Here is a 16,926-nt window from a genome sequence, read left to right on the forward strand (position 1 = left end):
GTGGGTATCTTACACTTTTGCAGATTCAAGCAGGAAAGTGGAAATCTGCACAGCCTGCTGAACACTCATTGCTTGGGCTGTCAGACTAAAATGATAACAGCGTTGAACAACGTCTCAGCCAAAAACAAAAGGCAACAGCTTCAGGCGGACGGTAATACTATTATTTTATCTCTGCAGTGCTGCCTGGCCTTGTCCAAAACAAGTAAAAAAAAAGCGGAGGGGGCGTTCGTGGCACGATGACTCCACCCCTTCGTTCATCATTTCAGCCCCGGGAGTCCTCCGGAGGAACTGTCAGCTATCCCGGCAACCCCAGCAGTCGGCTGGGGAGGGAGGCGTTGCGTTGGGAACGAGGCTGGGAACGAGGTGAGGGGTCAGTGGCGGTGTTGAGCCGTGGATGCAAAGTGGTGTTTTTGAGAAATCGGTTGAAAGTGAAGACGGCGCAGCGAGGGTCGGATAGCGGCCAAGTTCATATGAAATCAGTCCCGTAGAGGTAGGTCGGTACTTTGCTGCGATCCCGGAATTTCAGCAGGGTCTCGAAAGACAAATACTGGGTTGTGTTGCCGCCTTAGGCAGCGCGTCTCCCCGGGAGTCGGAGCCAGGGCTGCGGCTCGGGGTGGAACACTTCGCCTCGCTGCTAACTTCCTAAATAACTTCGTCCTTATATTTAAGTTGGCTTTCGGATCAAACTAACTTCTGCTGGGTTAATTCTCTGCGTGGTTGCATATTTTGGAGGTGAATGTTCGTACTTCGGTTTTCGCCTTGTGGTTACAAGAGGTGGGAGGTGCTTTGCATTGAGAGGCACTTCCCATTAATATTGCTGGTTTCCTTTCGTACGATAAACTTAGCTTTCGTATCTTGCTGCATACTAAATGCATCTGATCTAGTTTACTGTGGATTAATTTAGGTAGTATAATTCCGTTTTTTTTACAGATCTGTTAGACTGAAAACGGATTTAACTATAGACTGTAAATCGATGTCTAATTGTTCTCTTGGGTGATTATTTTAAATAGGATATTCTGTTATGAATTTGCTTACTGTTTTGAATTTGCGATCATTTGGTAAATGCAGGGAACGAATTGCATTTATCCTTGATTATGACTCATACTACAGCTTGCACATTTAATTCTAGATGCATAATTTTTTTATTGATTAGACTTGGGGAAACAGCATTTTATAAAAAAAAATGAATTTATTGGCTAATGTGTAGTGTATTAGTAAACATTTTACAGTTACACTAGCAAGAACAGTGTCTGCTTATTTAAGCACTTATTTAATATATTTGACAACTATACTTTTGTAATCCATTATAATAAGACTAGTAGTATCAATGTATTCAAAATTATTAATATACTTTGCTTTTTGATCATCTGTTTGTAAAAGAACATCAAAAAAAGTGTCAACCTCTAACATTCCACACTTGCACATGCCTGTATAGACAGCTTGCTTTAGACCTTGTTTGACTTTGTATTTTTCTGATAAATAGCATTTTAACTCTATTTCATTCAACAACAAGATGCTGGAGGAACTCAGCAAGTCAGGCAGCATCCATTGGAGAGAAGCAGACGGTCAACGTTAACTGTCTGCTTCTGTCCACGGATACTGCCAAACCTGCTGAGTTTCTCCAGCATCTTGTTGTTTTTTCATCTAGAATCCAGCATCTGCAGTCCTTTGTTTCTCTTTATTTCATACATTTTTGAAATGGTTAAAAAAAACTTTTTTAGTTGCATCTTATCTGTCGTCAGTAATACATTTTTAAACAGGAAAATAGAGCAGAAATAAAAAAATCTTATTGATATTTTTCATCTTTTTAATGTCATCTGAAATGCAAAGAATATTACTGTAGTATGAGTTGTGACGTGTTGAAACAATGAGTAATATATTGTGAATCATGACAGATGTTTAAATATTCAAATTAAAAATTTAGTTTTTAAAAAAAGAACATTTTTTAAAAAGGCATAAGAATTAGGTGTTGCAGTGGAGTCGACAGTGAGGTCCTGGTTTCCGACCTTTACTTTTTCAACCATCAGAACAACAGGAAATCCATACATCCCAGAGGGAATCCAAACTTCTATGTAAAGCTCCTTTTGGGACCTCTCAGCAAGATTCAGCAAATATCATTTCTAAATTGTAAGAAAAAAAATGCATTTTTTTTTAGTGTTAGAGATAACTACTATCTGAAGCAGTTGTAGAATCCTTCGCATTCACAATATTTTCTTTCCCTTGTGCACTGTGATCTCCAGTGCCACTCACTTATTGATTAGTTTTGGGGTGGTAAGTGGCCAAGGATATTGGGAAATTCCAAGTAGCTTTAAGTGATGTCTACTTCAATTGTACATTATGGTGTGCTTATGCTGTATAATTGGTGCTGCATAATTTCAGGATTACTGTAGTGTTCAGTTTTTGAGTACAGTTTGATCAATGCAGGCTTCTGGCCCTTTTTGCTACTTGGATCACCATTCCTTTGCCCAAAATGAGCAAGTTTTTCCTCAAGAAAACCTTGTTTAATTAGTGTAGCCTTTAATAGATATAAATTAAGGTTTTACATAAGATTCTGAACTTGTAGACATTTTCTAGGCCTGGACCCTTGTCTTTGAAAATAGCTGCTACAAAACAGTGTTTATGTTGTAGGTGGCAATAAAAAGTGTGTTCATCTGATCAAACCAAGGACTAGCATGTTTCTGGTTTGGGACTCTTCAGTGCCACTCCAAGCCTTTGTCCTTTCTCTCTATTTCCCCTTCTTAACACAAAGATTTAGTCATAGAGATTAATTTAGTTACCTTAGTTCCAGTTATTTCTTAAATGTCAGAGCATCTTGGATGTTGGGTGGGAAGGACAGCTTAAGGGTTATCATGCCAAGTGATGGTATAAAACACCTGCAACAATAATTTTGTTAAAATACGCCTAATAAAAAAATTAACTTTTTTTTACAAAAGATGGGGCACTTTAATTCATCTGTTCAAAATAAAATCCAAGTGATATCCTGATCCAGGATCTTGTGACAGTTTGCCCTTGCAGCCTTTTTAAGTGGACTGAGTGTTTTTTGTTAACTTTCTTTTTGATCCTGAGATGAGGAACTGTGCCAAATGATGCCTTCCAGCATGGATCAGAGACCCCTTAAGGACATGGGGTTTAAGTATCCCTCAGACAAAATTATTTATAGACTTGTGGGGGGGAGGGGGAAATAACTTTTTAGTAACACTTTAAAACCTAGATCATATTTTAAACACTTTTTCATTTTGTTGTGCTGGAACCTTGTCCTACTTTTGATGCCTTTTAGACTGGAGTATTACTATATTCAATCAGCTGCCCTTCCATCTTCCAAACTTTCTTAGTCCAATAAGCACACACTTAAGTGGATGCAGCTGCTAGCTTGCAGGGGGTGAGTGATGGATCAAAGAAAAAGGGGTTTCTTTAATTCCATTAGTTTTTAAATAGTTATGGGGAAAAAATAGAACCGGTCCACAAGTTAGTCCTAAATTGGCGGAAGGCTAATTTTGATGCAGTGAGAAAGGAACTTGTTAAATTTCATTGTGAGAGGCCCTTTTTTTTAGGTAAAGGGACATCTGGCAGCGGGAGACCTTTAAAGGTGAGATTGGGGGACATCAGGACCACCATGTTCCTATTAGAGTGAAGGGCAAAGCTGGCAGGATTAGGGAACCCTGGTTGATGAGGGATGTTAAGGCTTTGGTGAGGAAAAGTAAGGCATATGTCAGGTATAGGCAGCAGGGATCAAGTGAATCCCTTGAGTATGAGGGATGTAGGAGTACACTTGAGCGAAATCAGGAGGACATAAAGCAGATCTTTAGATGGCTTTGGCAGATAAGGTAAAGGAGAATCCTAAGAGATTCTATAACTTTATTAAGAGTAAAAAGAAAACTAGGGAGAGAATAGGGCCCCTTGAGGATCAATGTGGTCATTTATGTGTGGAGCCACAGGGTGAGGTCTGAAATGAATATTTCTTGTCTGGATTTACTTTGGAGAAGGTCATGGAAGCTAGGGAATTCAGGAAGAGAAGAGTGATGTCTTGAAACAGATCCACATTACAGGAGAGGAGGTGCTGGGGCCTGACAGAGATATTTGTATCGTTATTAGCCATGATTGAAGACTGGAGAGTGGCTAATGTTGTACTTTTATTTTAAGAAGGGCTGCAAGGACAAGCCAGGGAACTACAGGCTGGTGAGCCTAACATCAGTGGTGGGGAAGTTACTGGATGTGATTCTGAGAGACAGGATCAACTTGCATTTGCAAAGACGAGGACTGATTAGGGAATTGTGTCTCACAAATTTGATTGAGTTTCTTGAAGAGGTGACCAGGAGGATTGATGAGATCGATAGATATCATCTACATGGACTTTAGCCTGGTCTTTAACAAGGTCCTGCATGGTACGCTGGTCGTGTGGGATTCAGGGTGAGCTAGCAAACTGGATACAAAATTGTCTCGGTGATAGGAGTCAGAGGATGGTAGTGGAGGGTTGTTTTCAGATTAGAGACCCGTGATGTGCCGCAGGGATTTGTTCGAGGTCCATTGTTGTTTCTCATCCAAATCATTAATGTGGGTAACAATGTTGGTGGCATGGTTAGTTAGTTTGTGGATGATGCCACTATTGGTGGTGTGGTGGACAGTGAAGAAGGTTTTATCTAAGAATACAACAGGATCTAGATCAACTGGGAAAGTGAGCCAAGGAATGGTAGATGGCATTTAACTCGGACAAGTACGGTGTTGCATTTTGCAAAGTTAAACCAGGGCAGGATTTGCATAGTAAGTGGCAAGGCCCTGGAGGGTGTTGTAGAAGAGAGAGACCTAGGGCTACAAATACATAGTTCCCTAAAAGTGGTGACACAGGTAGACAGGATGGTGAAGAAGGCATTTGACATGCTTGCCTTCATCAGTCAGGGTATTGAATATAAGATTTGGGATGTCACAATTCAGCTCTAGAAGACATTGGTGAGTATTGTGTGCCGTTCTGGTCACCTAGCTATAGGAAGGATGTCATTTAAGCTGGAAAGGCTGCAGAAATGATTCAGAAGGATATTGCTGGAACTGGAGGGCTTGAGTTATAAAGAGAGACTGGATAGGCTGGGGCATTCCTCCCCTGGAGCTTGGGAGGCTGAGGGGTGATCATTTTCAGGTATATAAAAACATGAGGGCCATAGATCAGGTGAATGGTCAGTCTTTTTCCCAGTGTAGTGGAGTCTAAAACTGGAGGTCATGGCTTCAGGGTGAGAGGGGAAAGATTTAAAGGGGACTTGAAGGGCAAGTTTTTCACACAGACAGATATATCAGTGTGAGTGGAATGGTGAATTAAATGGCATGCAGCAGGAAGCTTGGTTGTCTCTATGGGTTGAACACAACTGTTCCACACAGCAATCACCCAAAACTGCAAGTATTTGGTTATATAACTTATAATCAAGACTGCCAAAACTACTCACTTTTCCAGATTCATCCTAGAATGCAAAGATAATTCCCAACTTCTATTCTGTACCTCAAACCTGCCTTCTGAAGTTTGTCTTGCCTTTTTTCTTCCACCATTTTCTTCAAAGACGAGTCCGTGAAGCTCTTTTTCATTAAGGTTGGGACATCTGATCAGCTGCCTCTGCTGTTTTCCCCCTCTCTTACCAAACCAGTGTCATTCCTCCTATACCATCTCTAAACTGTCTCTAATTTCTCTTGTTCTCTCTGAGCTTGTTTTGCCACGATAACCACCTCCAGCTCCCTCAGCCCTATTTCCACTAAATCACCGACCTCCAACTTCACTTTCTTGCTCCCATGTCAGTTATTGACTTCGTTTCCTTGCTCCTAATATCCTAAACTCTGGAGTTCCCTTTTTGAAATCTTTTCTGTTTTCCCCCTTTCCTCCACCATTCCTACCTCAGGCCAAAGTTTCTGTCATCTGCCATAATATCACCAATTGTATGCTATAATTTTGCTATCGTTCCTGTGAAATGCCTTGACATTTTTAAAGGCATTTTAAATATGGGTTTTAGTTATTAGATCTATAGATAAAGCTAACCAGTCACTTCTGCTTATGTGTCAGAGGAGATAGAAGGGAGACCTGATATTTAGAAAATTATGAAGGGCATGGTTGGTGTAGATAGTTAGAAACTTCTTCCTATAGCCCAGGTGCCCAAAACCAGAGGGGATATGTTTAAGATAAGGGACAGGATGTTTAAAAGGAATTTGAGAACCCAGAATGTGGTTGGAATCTTGTCACGCAATGCCTGAGGCAGTGATGGAGGCAGGCACTCACAACATCTTAACAAAAAAAGTATCTGGATGAGCACATGAATTGCCAAGGCAAGGAAGTGCTGGTAGATAGGATTAATACAGATGGGTGTTTAATAATCAGCATGGATATGTGTATGTATATGTTGACTTTCACACATACCTCACATTTACTTTGAAGCTTATCTCCTTTTTTTTAAAAGCATGGTGTGGAAATGGAGTAGATTCTGTCTTGGGGTGCAAATCTGTCCCAGGGCACCCTTCCCTCTTGTCCTTGTACTGAATTGCAGCCACAGACCCATGTGGAACTGGCAAGTCAGACGTCATGACAGTGAGAGGAACAGGAGCTTGGGAAAAGGGAGGATATCACCAGAGAAGTGTAGCATTGATTAGAATGACTATAATTTGAAGTAATCCTTCAAAATTAAAAGGCAAATTGACAATTCCATACAGTTATCTGTAGAATGACGTCATAACCTACTTCTCCTGCCACTGTGGTTGAGGAGTTGGTGGTGATGAGTATTAGGTTTGTCTTTAAATGTTGTTAATTTTTATTGATTTTTTTATATTGCTTCAATTTGTTTTTAAAGAAAATACAACATTTTGAAGCTTTTTTTTTACCATAGTTTTCAAAGCTGGATCGTAGCTTGGGACCAAATCAGACCTGTAGAATGGAAAGAGTACATGCAGCATAGTGTACAGTATGTAATGAGGCATAAAGGAGCATTAGGCAGGCCTTGGAACCACACTGGTGCTGCCTATAGTGGACAGCTCAGGTTGTATGATATAATGAATGTTATGTCTGAGTAACTGCACTGCAAAGTTGAATAATACATGGATTGATGAGGGCAATAAATCTCAGTTCCTATGGTTTGATCTAACACTGAATCAATTTTCAAATCCTTCATTTTGTGTTCAAATCCCTGCACAAAATGAACCTTCTCACAGATATCTCTACAATGTCCTGCTGCTCAACAAACCTAAGAACTCTTCCCTCTTTTAGTTCTGGCTTTCTGCACATTCGTAAGTAATTTTACTCACCTTCTGCAACTGTGCCTTCATATATCTAGATGTGAACTATAGCATTTCCTCTGTAAACATCTCACTTTTCCTACATCTTTCCTCTTTAAGCTTCTCCTTGGTTATTTCTTGTCTTCTGCCCTAATACGTGGCGGTGGTGCTGTGCCAGGAACCCAGTGCAAACCATTACCCTCCTGGCTACTGTGTACTGTTGTTCCAGGAACCTGGTTGAGGGCTTAGCCCTCCACTGGCACTCCTTCAGCAATGAAAAGTGAACTCATCGACGCATGGCTCAGTGTGGAGTGAGCCACTGAGGCAATGTGCAAGGGCTGGTGTTGGACAGGCTGGGGTGAGTGGTGCAGCTGCTCAGCATTGTAATGCAGGCTCAGGACTGTGTCAAAGCTGGTCCACTGCAGCTCATTGCTGAGGATTGGCAGCAGCTGCTCTGTCTTGACGGACTACCAGGATCCTACGATCTGTCTGATCACTGCCTGTTAGAAATGATGGAAGCTGCTATCTCCCACTCTTTGGTTGAACAGCTCTTTCCCCCATCCAGAGATTTCTGTATGTTAACAAAATCAGCAGCCATTTCTGCAGCAGGAATGCATAATAGAGTCTGTTGGATCCAAGTGATCTTTCAACACATGGAGCAGCCACTGCTGGACCCCAACAATAAGCTGCACTCACTGTGCCAGCCAGGATGCAACCACTGGCCCTGAATCTCACTGGTGTGTGGTAGCACTGCCCACCACTACTTGCCCAACAGTCCTCACGGGCAGACTCATTGTCTCAGTGGTTTATTCCACATAAAGCCATGCAGCATGAATTCATTGCTGAAGGTCTGCCTGGGTGAGGTGGAGAGGTGGGTTTACACCAGGGTAGGATTGTTGGGGGGGGGGGGGGGGGGAAGGGAGGCATTGCTCCAGGATCCCGACAAAGCAACATGCACCATGAGTTTACGTCTTTTTAAAGTATGGTTGGCATGGGTAGGTACCTGTGTTTGGACTTTCAGACAAAGTGCTATAATGAATCAATAGTCTTGTAGCATTAAGCAGAATACCAATGTATGTTGAAATGCATTTATTACACTTAAATCTGTAGCATGTGTGTGTTCAACTTGATAGTTAATGTTGCTGCTTATACCCTCTATCACACATGTCACATTAATTGTGTACTGCTTTAAGCAAATTGCAGCATGTTGCCAACTGCTGCCTGTTTAGAACTGAGCAAAACCAGTTTTGCCTGTGTGATGTTGGGCACACAATGGTGTGTGTATTTCTCTGTTAAATAAAGAATTTACTGTTCCATTCTTTAAGTTTTAGCTTATGCATTTGGAGACTGTATACCACAGGTCTTTGAGCAGTATTTTTACCAATAGAATTTTTGCTAGATTTTTAATTATAAACCATCTATTTATCACTTAAGGGTCATAATCACTTGATCTATAATCTTGCTACAATTCTGATCTGGAAGGTTCTACAAAATCATCATGAAACTTAAACAGATTTTGCATCAGTTACAACCTAGCTTTCTTCAAATGTTTTTACAGGAACTCTCAGGCCAACTTGCCTTCTGTGGCTCTGTTTTGAGCCACCTCATTCCCTTTCACATTAGGCAGCAATTAAAACAAGCAAGCAACTCAAAAGGCACATGCCTGTCTCTCCAGCAAGCCTTTTGGGCTACTGGCTCAGTCTTGCACCACAATACCCAGCATGGTTGTGATTACCATGTAAAAAGATATCCCGTGAAAGGAATACTGCTATCAACCACTTTGTCGTGGACTTCCATGCTCACCTGCATGAATTTAACAAGTCACGCTAAGGGTGAACCCTTCTTAATATATTTTCTGGGCAGGGCAATGTCTCCAAAATGTCAACCAGTGCCAATGAGGTGCAAGATAACCCTACCATCTGTTGAGGTGCAGGCCAATCTATAGCAGACACTATACATGAGCCCCACTGACTATGGACTTAGTTTTTTTATCATTCTAATTGTGTTCTTGTAAAAATTGTGTATGAGTTATGTTTTTCTTGTGAATGATGCTATGTGCCTATGATGCTGCTGCAAGTAAGTTTTTCATTGCACCTGTGCATACGTGTTCTTATGACAATAAACTCGACCTATGGCTTAAATTCTGTGCTTAGCACAGTGAACTACACCTGGTCACCAATAATGCTGTGGCTTGGCTTAGAGCGCATATCAATACAACTAAAAAAAATCGGGTTCTCAAAACCTCCAACTGGTTAATACATTTTCATTGCAAAGCCACTGATACTTTCAGTTTAGTCAATGAATGGGTTTTTCTGGAAGTATCTCCTTCATGGGTAGCTGGGCAAATGAAAGATGATTATATCAAATACTCAAGATCCACACATTGCATTTTCAAGGCAGTTTTGTGGAACTTTGTGGTCCATTGTGCATCATGACATGTAAACACTACAGTATGGGTGGACATAAGTAATTAGTGAATTACTGCCTCTTTGTGAGAATTTAAATATTTTTGTTAATAATGTCTTTGCTGTGCCATCTTTTCCTTTAATGGACCTGTCAAATAACTTAGTCTTTATTCTATTTCTGATGTTTATTAGAACCATAGAACAATACAGCACAATACAGGCCCTTTGGCCCACCATGTTGTGTTGCCCTTCAAACCACACCTAAGACTATCTAACCCTTTCCTCCCACATATCCCTCTAACTTAAATTCCTCCATAAGCTTATCTAACGATCTCTTGAACTTGTCCAATGTATCAGCCTCCACCACCACCCCAGGCAGTGCATTCCATGCACCAACCACTCTCTGGGTAAAAACCTCCCTCTGACATCACCCTTGAACTTCCCACCCAATACCTTAAAGCCATGTCCTCTTGTTTTGAGCATTGGTGCCCTGGGAAAGAGGTGCTGGCTGTCCACTCTATCTATTCCTCTCAATATCTTGTATACTTCTATCATGTCTCCCCTCATCCTCCTTCTCTCCAATGAGTAAAGCCCTAGCTCCTTTAGTCTCTCCTCATAATTCATACTCTCTAATCCAGGCAGCATCCTGGTAAATCTCCTCTGCACCCTTTCCAACGCCTCCACATCCTTCCTATAATGAGGTGACCAGAACTGGACACAGTACTCTAACTGGCCTAACCAGAATTTTGTAAAGCTGCATCATCACTTCGCGGCTCATAAACTCGATCCCCCGATTTATGAAAGCTAACATCCCATAAGCTTTCTTAACTACCCTATTCTTCCACTAGTCTTGCATCTAGTAAATTAAGTACAGCAACCATTGTTTCTATTTGATTCCCAAACAGAAAACTACCAGGTATTCTGTATGCAAGACCACACTTCAGATTCAAGAGTACTTTCTGACATTAAGTGCAAGAAAAATATCTAGTAAAGCTTGAAAATAGGACAGCTTTGTACTTCTAAGAATGACCTAAGTGTTGTCAATAACGTGAGCATGAGGTAATGTTTTGGTTTGTTCTCATTACTTGATGCCTGGATTAATTTTCCTTTCCCCTACTTGTGATGTATAACAGTAATGTGAAATTGCTTCATTGTGCAGCAATGTTTGAAATGCTGTTCATTTTTAATCCTCCAAACTTTAAGTGTCACAGTAAGATTTCCTCAGTCCTTTGATTCCAAACAGGCTGAATAATCAGAGGATGAGAACTCCTAATCTCCACATCGAACTTCCTTATCCTCTCCTCAAATTTGTTGTCTCTCCCCAACCCCTTAACCTCTCCCTTTGTGACATCTTGTGGAAATTCATGATTATCACTTAATCTCATCCTGATTGTTATGCCTCAAAATTCTGCCCCTTACCAGTCCACCAGAAAAGACTGCCAGTTTTCCTTTGGATACTATATCAATATCTAAATTACCTGTATAAAGTTATGGCTTTTGGTCGACTGCTCGTGTGATTTCAAAAGCCAAACTCCTAACTTGATTTTACTGACCTGATACCAGAAAGAACTTTTGTAAACTGTTTGCAAGTCTTCTGGTTGTTTTCTTTTAAATGTGAACCAGAGCTGAATGTCAGCATTTGACTAACCGTGTTATGAAATCTTAGTGAAATTGACGTAATCATAATGAAATTTATGTCAATGGGAATCAAGGGGAAAAGTTCTCAATTCATTTTGGAGTCATGTCTTGCATGGAGAAAGATGGTTATTTGAGATTAGTAATTTTGGCGTAGGACATTACTCCAGCGGCTTCTTAATTTCCATCATCCACAAAGCAAACGTCAAGACTTTTAATGGAATAGTCCTCAGGCTGGGCAAATGTAGCTCCAACACTCAAAGCTCGACACTATCCAGGGCAAAGCAGTCCACTTGATTGGTGCCCCATCAATGGTGGGAATGAACTAAATGTTCATTCCCACCATTCTGGTACTCAGTTGCCATTGTGTGTACCATTTTACAAAATGCATTGCACTTTCCTTGACTACATGAACAGCTTCTCCCAAACATGCATTCTTTATCACCAAGATGGATAGGGGCAATAGGCACATCAGAATATCACTACAAGTTATAAATCAAACATCATTCTGATTTGGGAACATGCTACCATTTCTTCATTGTTGCTCATTGAAGGTCTTATTATTCTCTTTCCAACTGCATTGAGGGAGTACCTTCAGAAGGACTGCAGCGAGGCCAGGTAGAGTGGGCAATAAATGCTGAGCTTATCAGTGCTACCCCCCATAATGGAAAAAAATAAAAATCCTTGTGTAACCATTTCAGTGTTTGTTTATATTTGCAGTTCTTTCTCAGAATTGTCATGTAATATTTCACCAAATATATACTTTCTATTGCATATAGCTTTATTTGTTAAAGGAGGTTGAAGTCTAGACTAATGGAAGTTATAATTTTCATACATGTTGAATTGTTAGCCCTAGATTGGCACTCAACTTTTGTTTTGAATAATGTCATTTCATAGTGCACCTCATACTGGGCTTTTGAAACCATTTGAGCAGTTTTTCTGATGGGTGCTCTATGAAAACACTCTGTGTATCATTTTTAAGGCATCTGTAAAAGTATTACCTAATGTACAGTTGTTTTTTTAATGTACATTTTTCAGATTCCTGGAGAGTTCTTGTAGAACAGAAAGCAGCTTTTGGCAGTGTCCTTTAATTCCACCTGGAACAGGTCAGTGACATATTATTTCTTCCCCTTTAAAGACCAGCTAGTGCAAATGGAATTATTGTAATGCTAGTTATTTAGCTCACATTGCTATGCCTTCTCAGCTTTCTCATTACATTCCAGGAGAACTTGTTACTTTGGAACTTGTTAATGTAAACATAGTTTTAGATGTATATCAGAATATGTGTCCTGAGCAACAGAAATAGAAATTAGTGTAAGCCATGTGGTCCCTGGAGCGTGCTCCACCATTCAATAAGAGCTCAGTTGATCCAAACACATTTTCCCACCCAAACCACTTTCCCGTCCAATTTCCTACTTTCTGATTCCTCCAGTGTGCAAGAAAAATATTCAGTTTCAGTCTTTGAGTATGCCAGAGCAATCAAAATTTGCTTAGGTGGAGAATCCTAACTCTGATTCAACTCCAACTCCAGGATGAGTCCACCCCTGTTGTTCCCCCTCAAGATCCTCTAAGTATAACTTTGAGTACTGTGAAAGTGTGCATTAATGTATGTTTTAACTTGGTTAAAAATGTAATTGTTAATAAAGCAAATTTTATTATTTTGGATATTTGTGTTGATTTATTTTTAAATATTCAGGTGTTTTAGACAGAGTTTTGAGCTCTGGAAAGCAACCAGCATTTTTACATTGAAACTAGTGGGAAACATTTTTGTCAATTCACAAATATTTGCTTTACAGACCATTTTCCAGGGAGATAACCTCTTTGTTAATCAAAGAATCCCTGTAAATTAGAAATTGACACCCTTTTGGCAGGGTTCTGGGAGTCACCATGCAGATGAGCAAAGAAGAGACCAAGGATAGATTCTAGCAAAAGTAGATTCTTGGGTTAAGAGGAGACAGTTGCTAGATGTATTGATTATAACTGGATGGATAAAAATGGTGGCAGGAAAACAGTCTCATCTAGCTGAATGATGTTAGACCAGGATAATATTGTCAATAAAATTGAAGTGGTGTAAGTGTATCAATGATATGCAGCACAGAAAATTAATTTTTTTTTTCTCTGTATTATGACAAATCTAAAGATACCAAACCCTGGATTGAACCAGGGACCTTCTCATTCTCAGTCTTATGCTGGTACAACTGAGCTATTTTGACACTTTAATCTCTGTGATCTTTTTGATACAAGTAGGAACCTTCTCTACTGAGGATTTTCTTGGTGATACTGCTTTGTAAGTCGAGGTTGTACACGATAGAGCGTGCAGTAGTTCTTGAAACCCTAACTAGAATATGTTGCATGACTTTCCCAAACCTGTTCAGGCACCTGAGTACTGCATTAACACAATTTTGCTGATTACTGTGGTGGATGCCATATACAGTATCGTTATACACATGCATACCTAGTGCCTGGGCTATTTCAAGAATGTTATGAGTCATGACTACAGAGGACATACTTGATTATCCAGGAACCACCCTGAAACTAACTTTTATTCATCAAATTTTGGAGGGTTGGCCAACTAACTCAAGATAAAGATATAATGATGGCTATCTGGGAAATGAATATTGAAATGCATATTTAGACTTGACTGTTACATGCAAGCTGAATACAGTACTGGAGTACATTAATGAAAACTAAAATGTCTGAAAGTCTAAGAAATTAGATTACTTCAGAAAATTGCATAGTCTTTTCATCCTTGTTGACTTAGGGGACATAGCTGAACTTTGCTCATCAGTAGATATTTGCACAACTAAAGATATCAAATTTTTGTGGTGTGCTTGTCCATGGTTGGAAATTAAAGTGATTTCAAAGCGAACAAGTTTTTGGATACGATGTTGTTGTGCTATAGGTCTGCTTGATCCATGCAATTTAATTGCCATGGATTCCTATGCAAGTCAAAGCCACTTTACACACTGCAGCTCTGACAAGTGAAGTTGCTTACCCAAAAAAAACCTTCCCACTTCTCTTTTCTCCCCCCCCCCCCCCCCCCCCCCCCCCCCAATCTGGAGATTTAGGTGTGGCTAGCTGTACTTCAAATCCAGTCTGCTCTGTATCCCTCTGATTATAGAGGAGAACACAATGGATGCTGGGAATCTAATGAGTGAAAGACTGTTAAAGTTTCAGGCCAGTGATGTTTGGAACTGAAAAGTATTTAAAAATAAAAATACAGATGCTGGTAATCTGAAGTAAAAATACTGAATCTATTGGGAAACAGTCGGGTCAAGCAACATCTGTGGAAAGAGAAGCAGTTAATGTTTTGGGTGGCAGACCATTCATTAGAATTGGGAAAGTGAGTAAACAAGTTAATTTTAAGTTGCAGAGAGAATGGGGAAGGTTTGGATTGAACAAAAAGAATATCTCTGTTAGGGTGATCAGGGTTGCCAAGGTGATTCCAGTTTTGTTACAGAGCTGCCTGGTTAATAGATCGAGAAGGCAATTAATAGATCAAGAAGAGATTGTATATACCCCCTTGTTTTCAATCTGTGAAATGCAATTCAGAGCTGTTGTAGAGATCCAAAACAAAATGAAAAAGTTTGAATTGTCCAGTAGATTGCCCAGTGTCTGTGGAGAAAAAGAGTTAATATTGGAGATAATCTTGCTGCACTTCTGAAAAATAAAAGAAGCAAGTTACCTGAGATTACTGAATTTGATATTAAGTCCTGAAAACTGCCAAGGGAATAGGGGGGATGTAGACAGTGCAGGAAGTCGTAGACAGATGCACCTGAGTGGGAGTGAAAATATGAGCTCAGGATAGCCCTGCGAACTGAATGAAGGTGCTCTGCAAGGTAGTCACTTTTTTTTCAGGCATTTCGCAACTGATGGTATGTCATTAACTGGAAATGTTAACTCTGTATATCTCTCTCCACAAATGATGCCTAACCTGATGAATATTTCCAGCATTTTCTGTTATTATTCCTCTATTATCATAATGTTTGATTTTTGGAGGAATTATAAGGATCCCCTTGAGGCAGCTTATTGTGTAGGATCTTCTGAGGAGAAGGAGATAAACTGCATCGCAGGTTATTGTAATGCTCTGTGTTAAAATTCATAACAAATTGAACACAAATGGTGTGACTTTCATTCATTGAATCTTATTAGAGTTCTTTAGGGATTCTTAAATCACTAGAAACCCTGGAAATCATTTTGTATGAGCAACAAGACCACTTGCATTGCACTAGAAAATTGTTGAAGTATCACTTGCATTTTGAAATTAAGTCACTATCTCAATACAGTAACTTCAGTCTACCCCATTTTTCCCTACTAATGTATATTCCTAACAATCAAATGAGTAGATAGCTAGCATGCTGCTTTTTCCAAATTATCAATATCCCTGCATATCTAAAAATCCTTCACTACTGGCAGGGAAACTATATTTCTGGTTATCCTGACAAAATTAAGTTGTCAGATGTCATGAGATTTACCTCCTATTGTGATTGTAGTAGGTAGTTTCCGGAACCAGGAAGTAGCAGAAATCCCTTTCTCTGTACTTGGATTTAACATTCATTTATAAATAACTTGCATTCATGCTGTATTTTCCATGCAGTCTTGAAAATAATTGAAATAGTAATGAACTAAATTGTAATCCATGGTACATATTTATATTAAATAAGTTTTCTGTCACAGTGTGTTTATACCTCTAGGTGGTGCTATCAACATATGGTTCTGCTGGTATAATTTATAGCAAGAGCAATAAACCATCTTTCTGGACCTCAAAAGAAAAAAAGCTATTAAAATTCTTCCCCAAAAAAATTGTAGGGCATCTTTTTAAAATAAAAACAGCAAGTTTTGCCTCTGCCCCTGGAATCTGTCCACCCCTCTTCACTGCCACCTGTGAACAAAACTTTTATTTCAATGCCCCTGCCCAGTCCCAAAGAAGAAGAAATTTACCTGCATCTATTTTGGGCATTTCTAATTTGTATTTCTAAGGATCTTACACCAATATGAAAATATTCAGTTTTAATTTATTGTACAAAAAGTTTAGAATCCACTAACATCACCATTTGTTGTAAGGAAGCACAAGGCATAAAAGAAGCAGTTTTAAATCTGTTTTCTTTAATGTTATCAATAGCAGTAATAATTGCAGATCCATTCAGTTGAACCAGCAAATCATTAACTATGATGTGGTATGCATTTCCTGTTATAATTGTGAAGGGAAGTTGGGGTGAGGTTGGTGACTTCATAGTTGGGAAAGGATGTGCAAGTTTGCCAAGTGTAGGGAGTGTTCATTACTAAGACAAACATATTTCCAACAAGCAAACAATCTTTCTTTGAGCATATAATGTCTTCTGTAAATGGATCAAAAGCCATCATTTGGGCCCTGATGCAGGGTCTCAACCCAAAATGTTGTTACTGGCTTGGGTTTTAAGCCTCAAATGTGTGTGTTCTATTAAATGGAAATTTCTTAATGTCTGCTAAGCTTGCGCTTGCATAACTTATTTGATTTGTATTTGAAAAATACTTTTAAAAATTGTTTATTGCATAATACTTCTTGACTATGGTAATTATTTCCACAGTAATATGTTTCCTTTTAAAGCTTTAAGTTCATGAATACTTTTTTTCAGGTGAAATTTGTTTTGAATGAAACAAGTTGCATTTATAT

At 39.4% G+C, this 16,926-nt stretch overlaps 1 protein-coding gene across 3 annotated transcripts in view; it reads left to right on the forward strand.

Moving 5' to 3' along the window:
* Positions 1-322: 322 nt before the first annotated feature.
* LOC127568254 (guanine nucleotide-binding protein G(I)/G(S)/G(O) subunit gamma-12-like) overlaps positions 323-16,926 on the forward strand; it is a 49,809-nt gene continuing 33,205 nt past the window's right edge. For all 3 annotated transcript variants that reach the window (XM_052011783.1, XM_052011782.1, XM_052011784.1), the window contains exons 1-2: positions 323-490; positions 12,312-12,379. The gene's annotated coding sequence lies outside the window, so the exon portion shown is untranslated. The remainder of the gene's footprint in view (positions 491-12,311; positions 12,380-16,926) is intronic.

The sequence above is a fragment of the Pristis pectinata genome, chromosome 3 (genome assembly GCF_009764475.1).
Source record: "Pristis pectinata isolate sPriPec2 chromosome 3, sPriPec2.1.pri, whole genome shotgun sequence".
NCBI lineage: Eukaryota > Metazoa > Chordata > Chondrichthyes > Rhinopristiformes > Pristidae > Pristis > Pristis pectinata.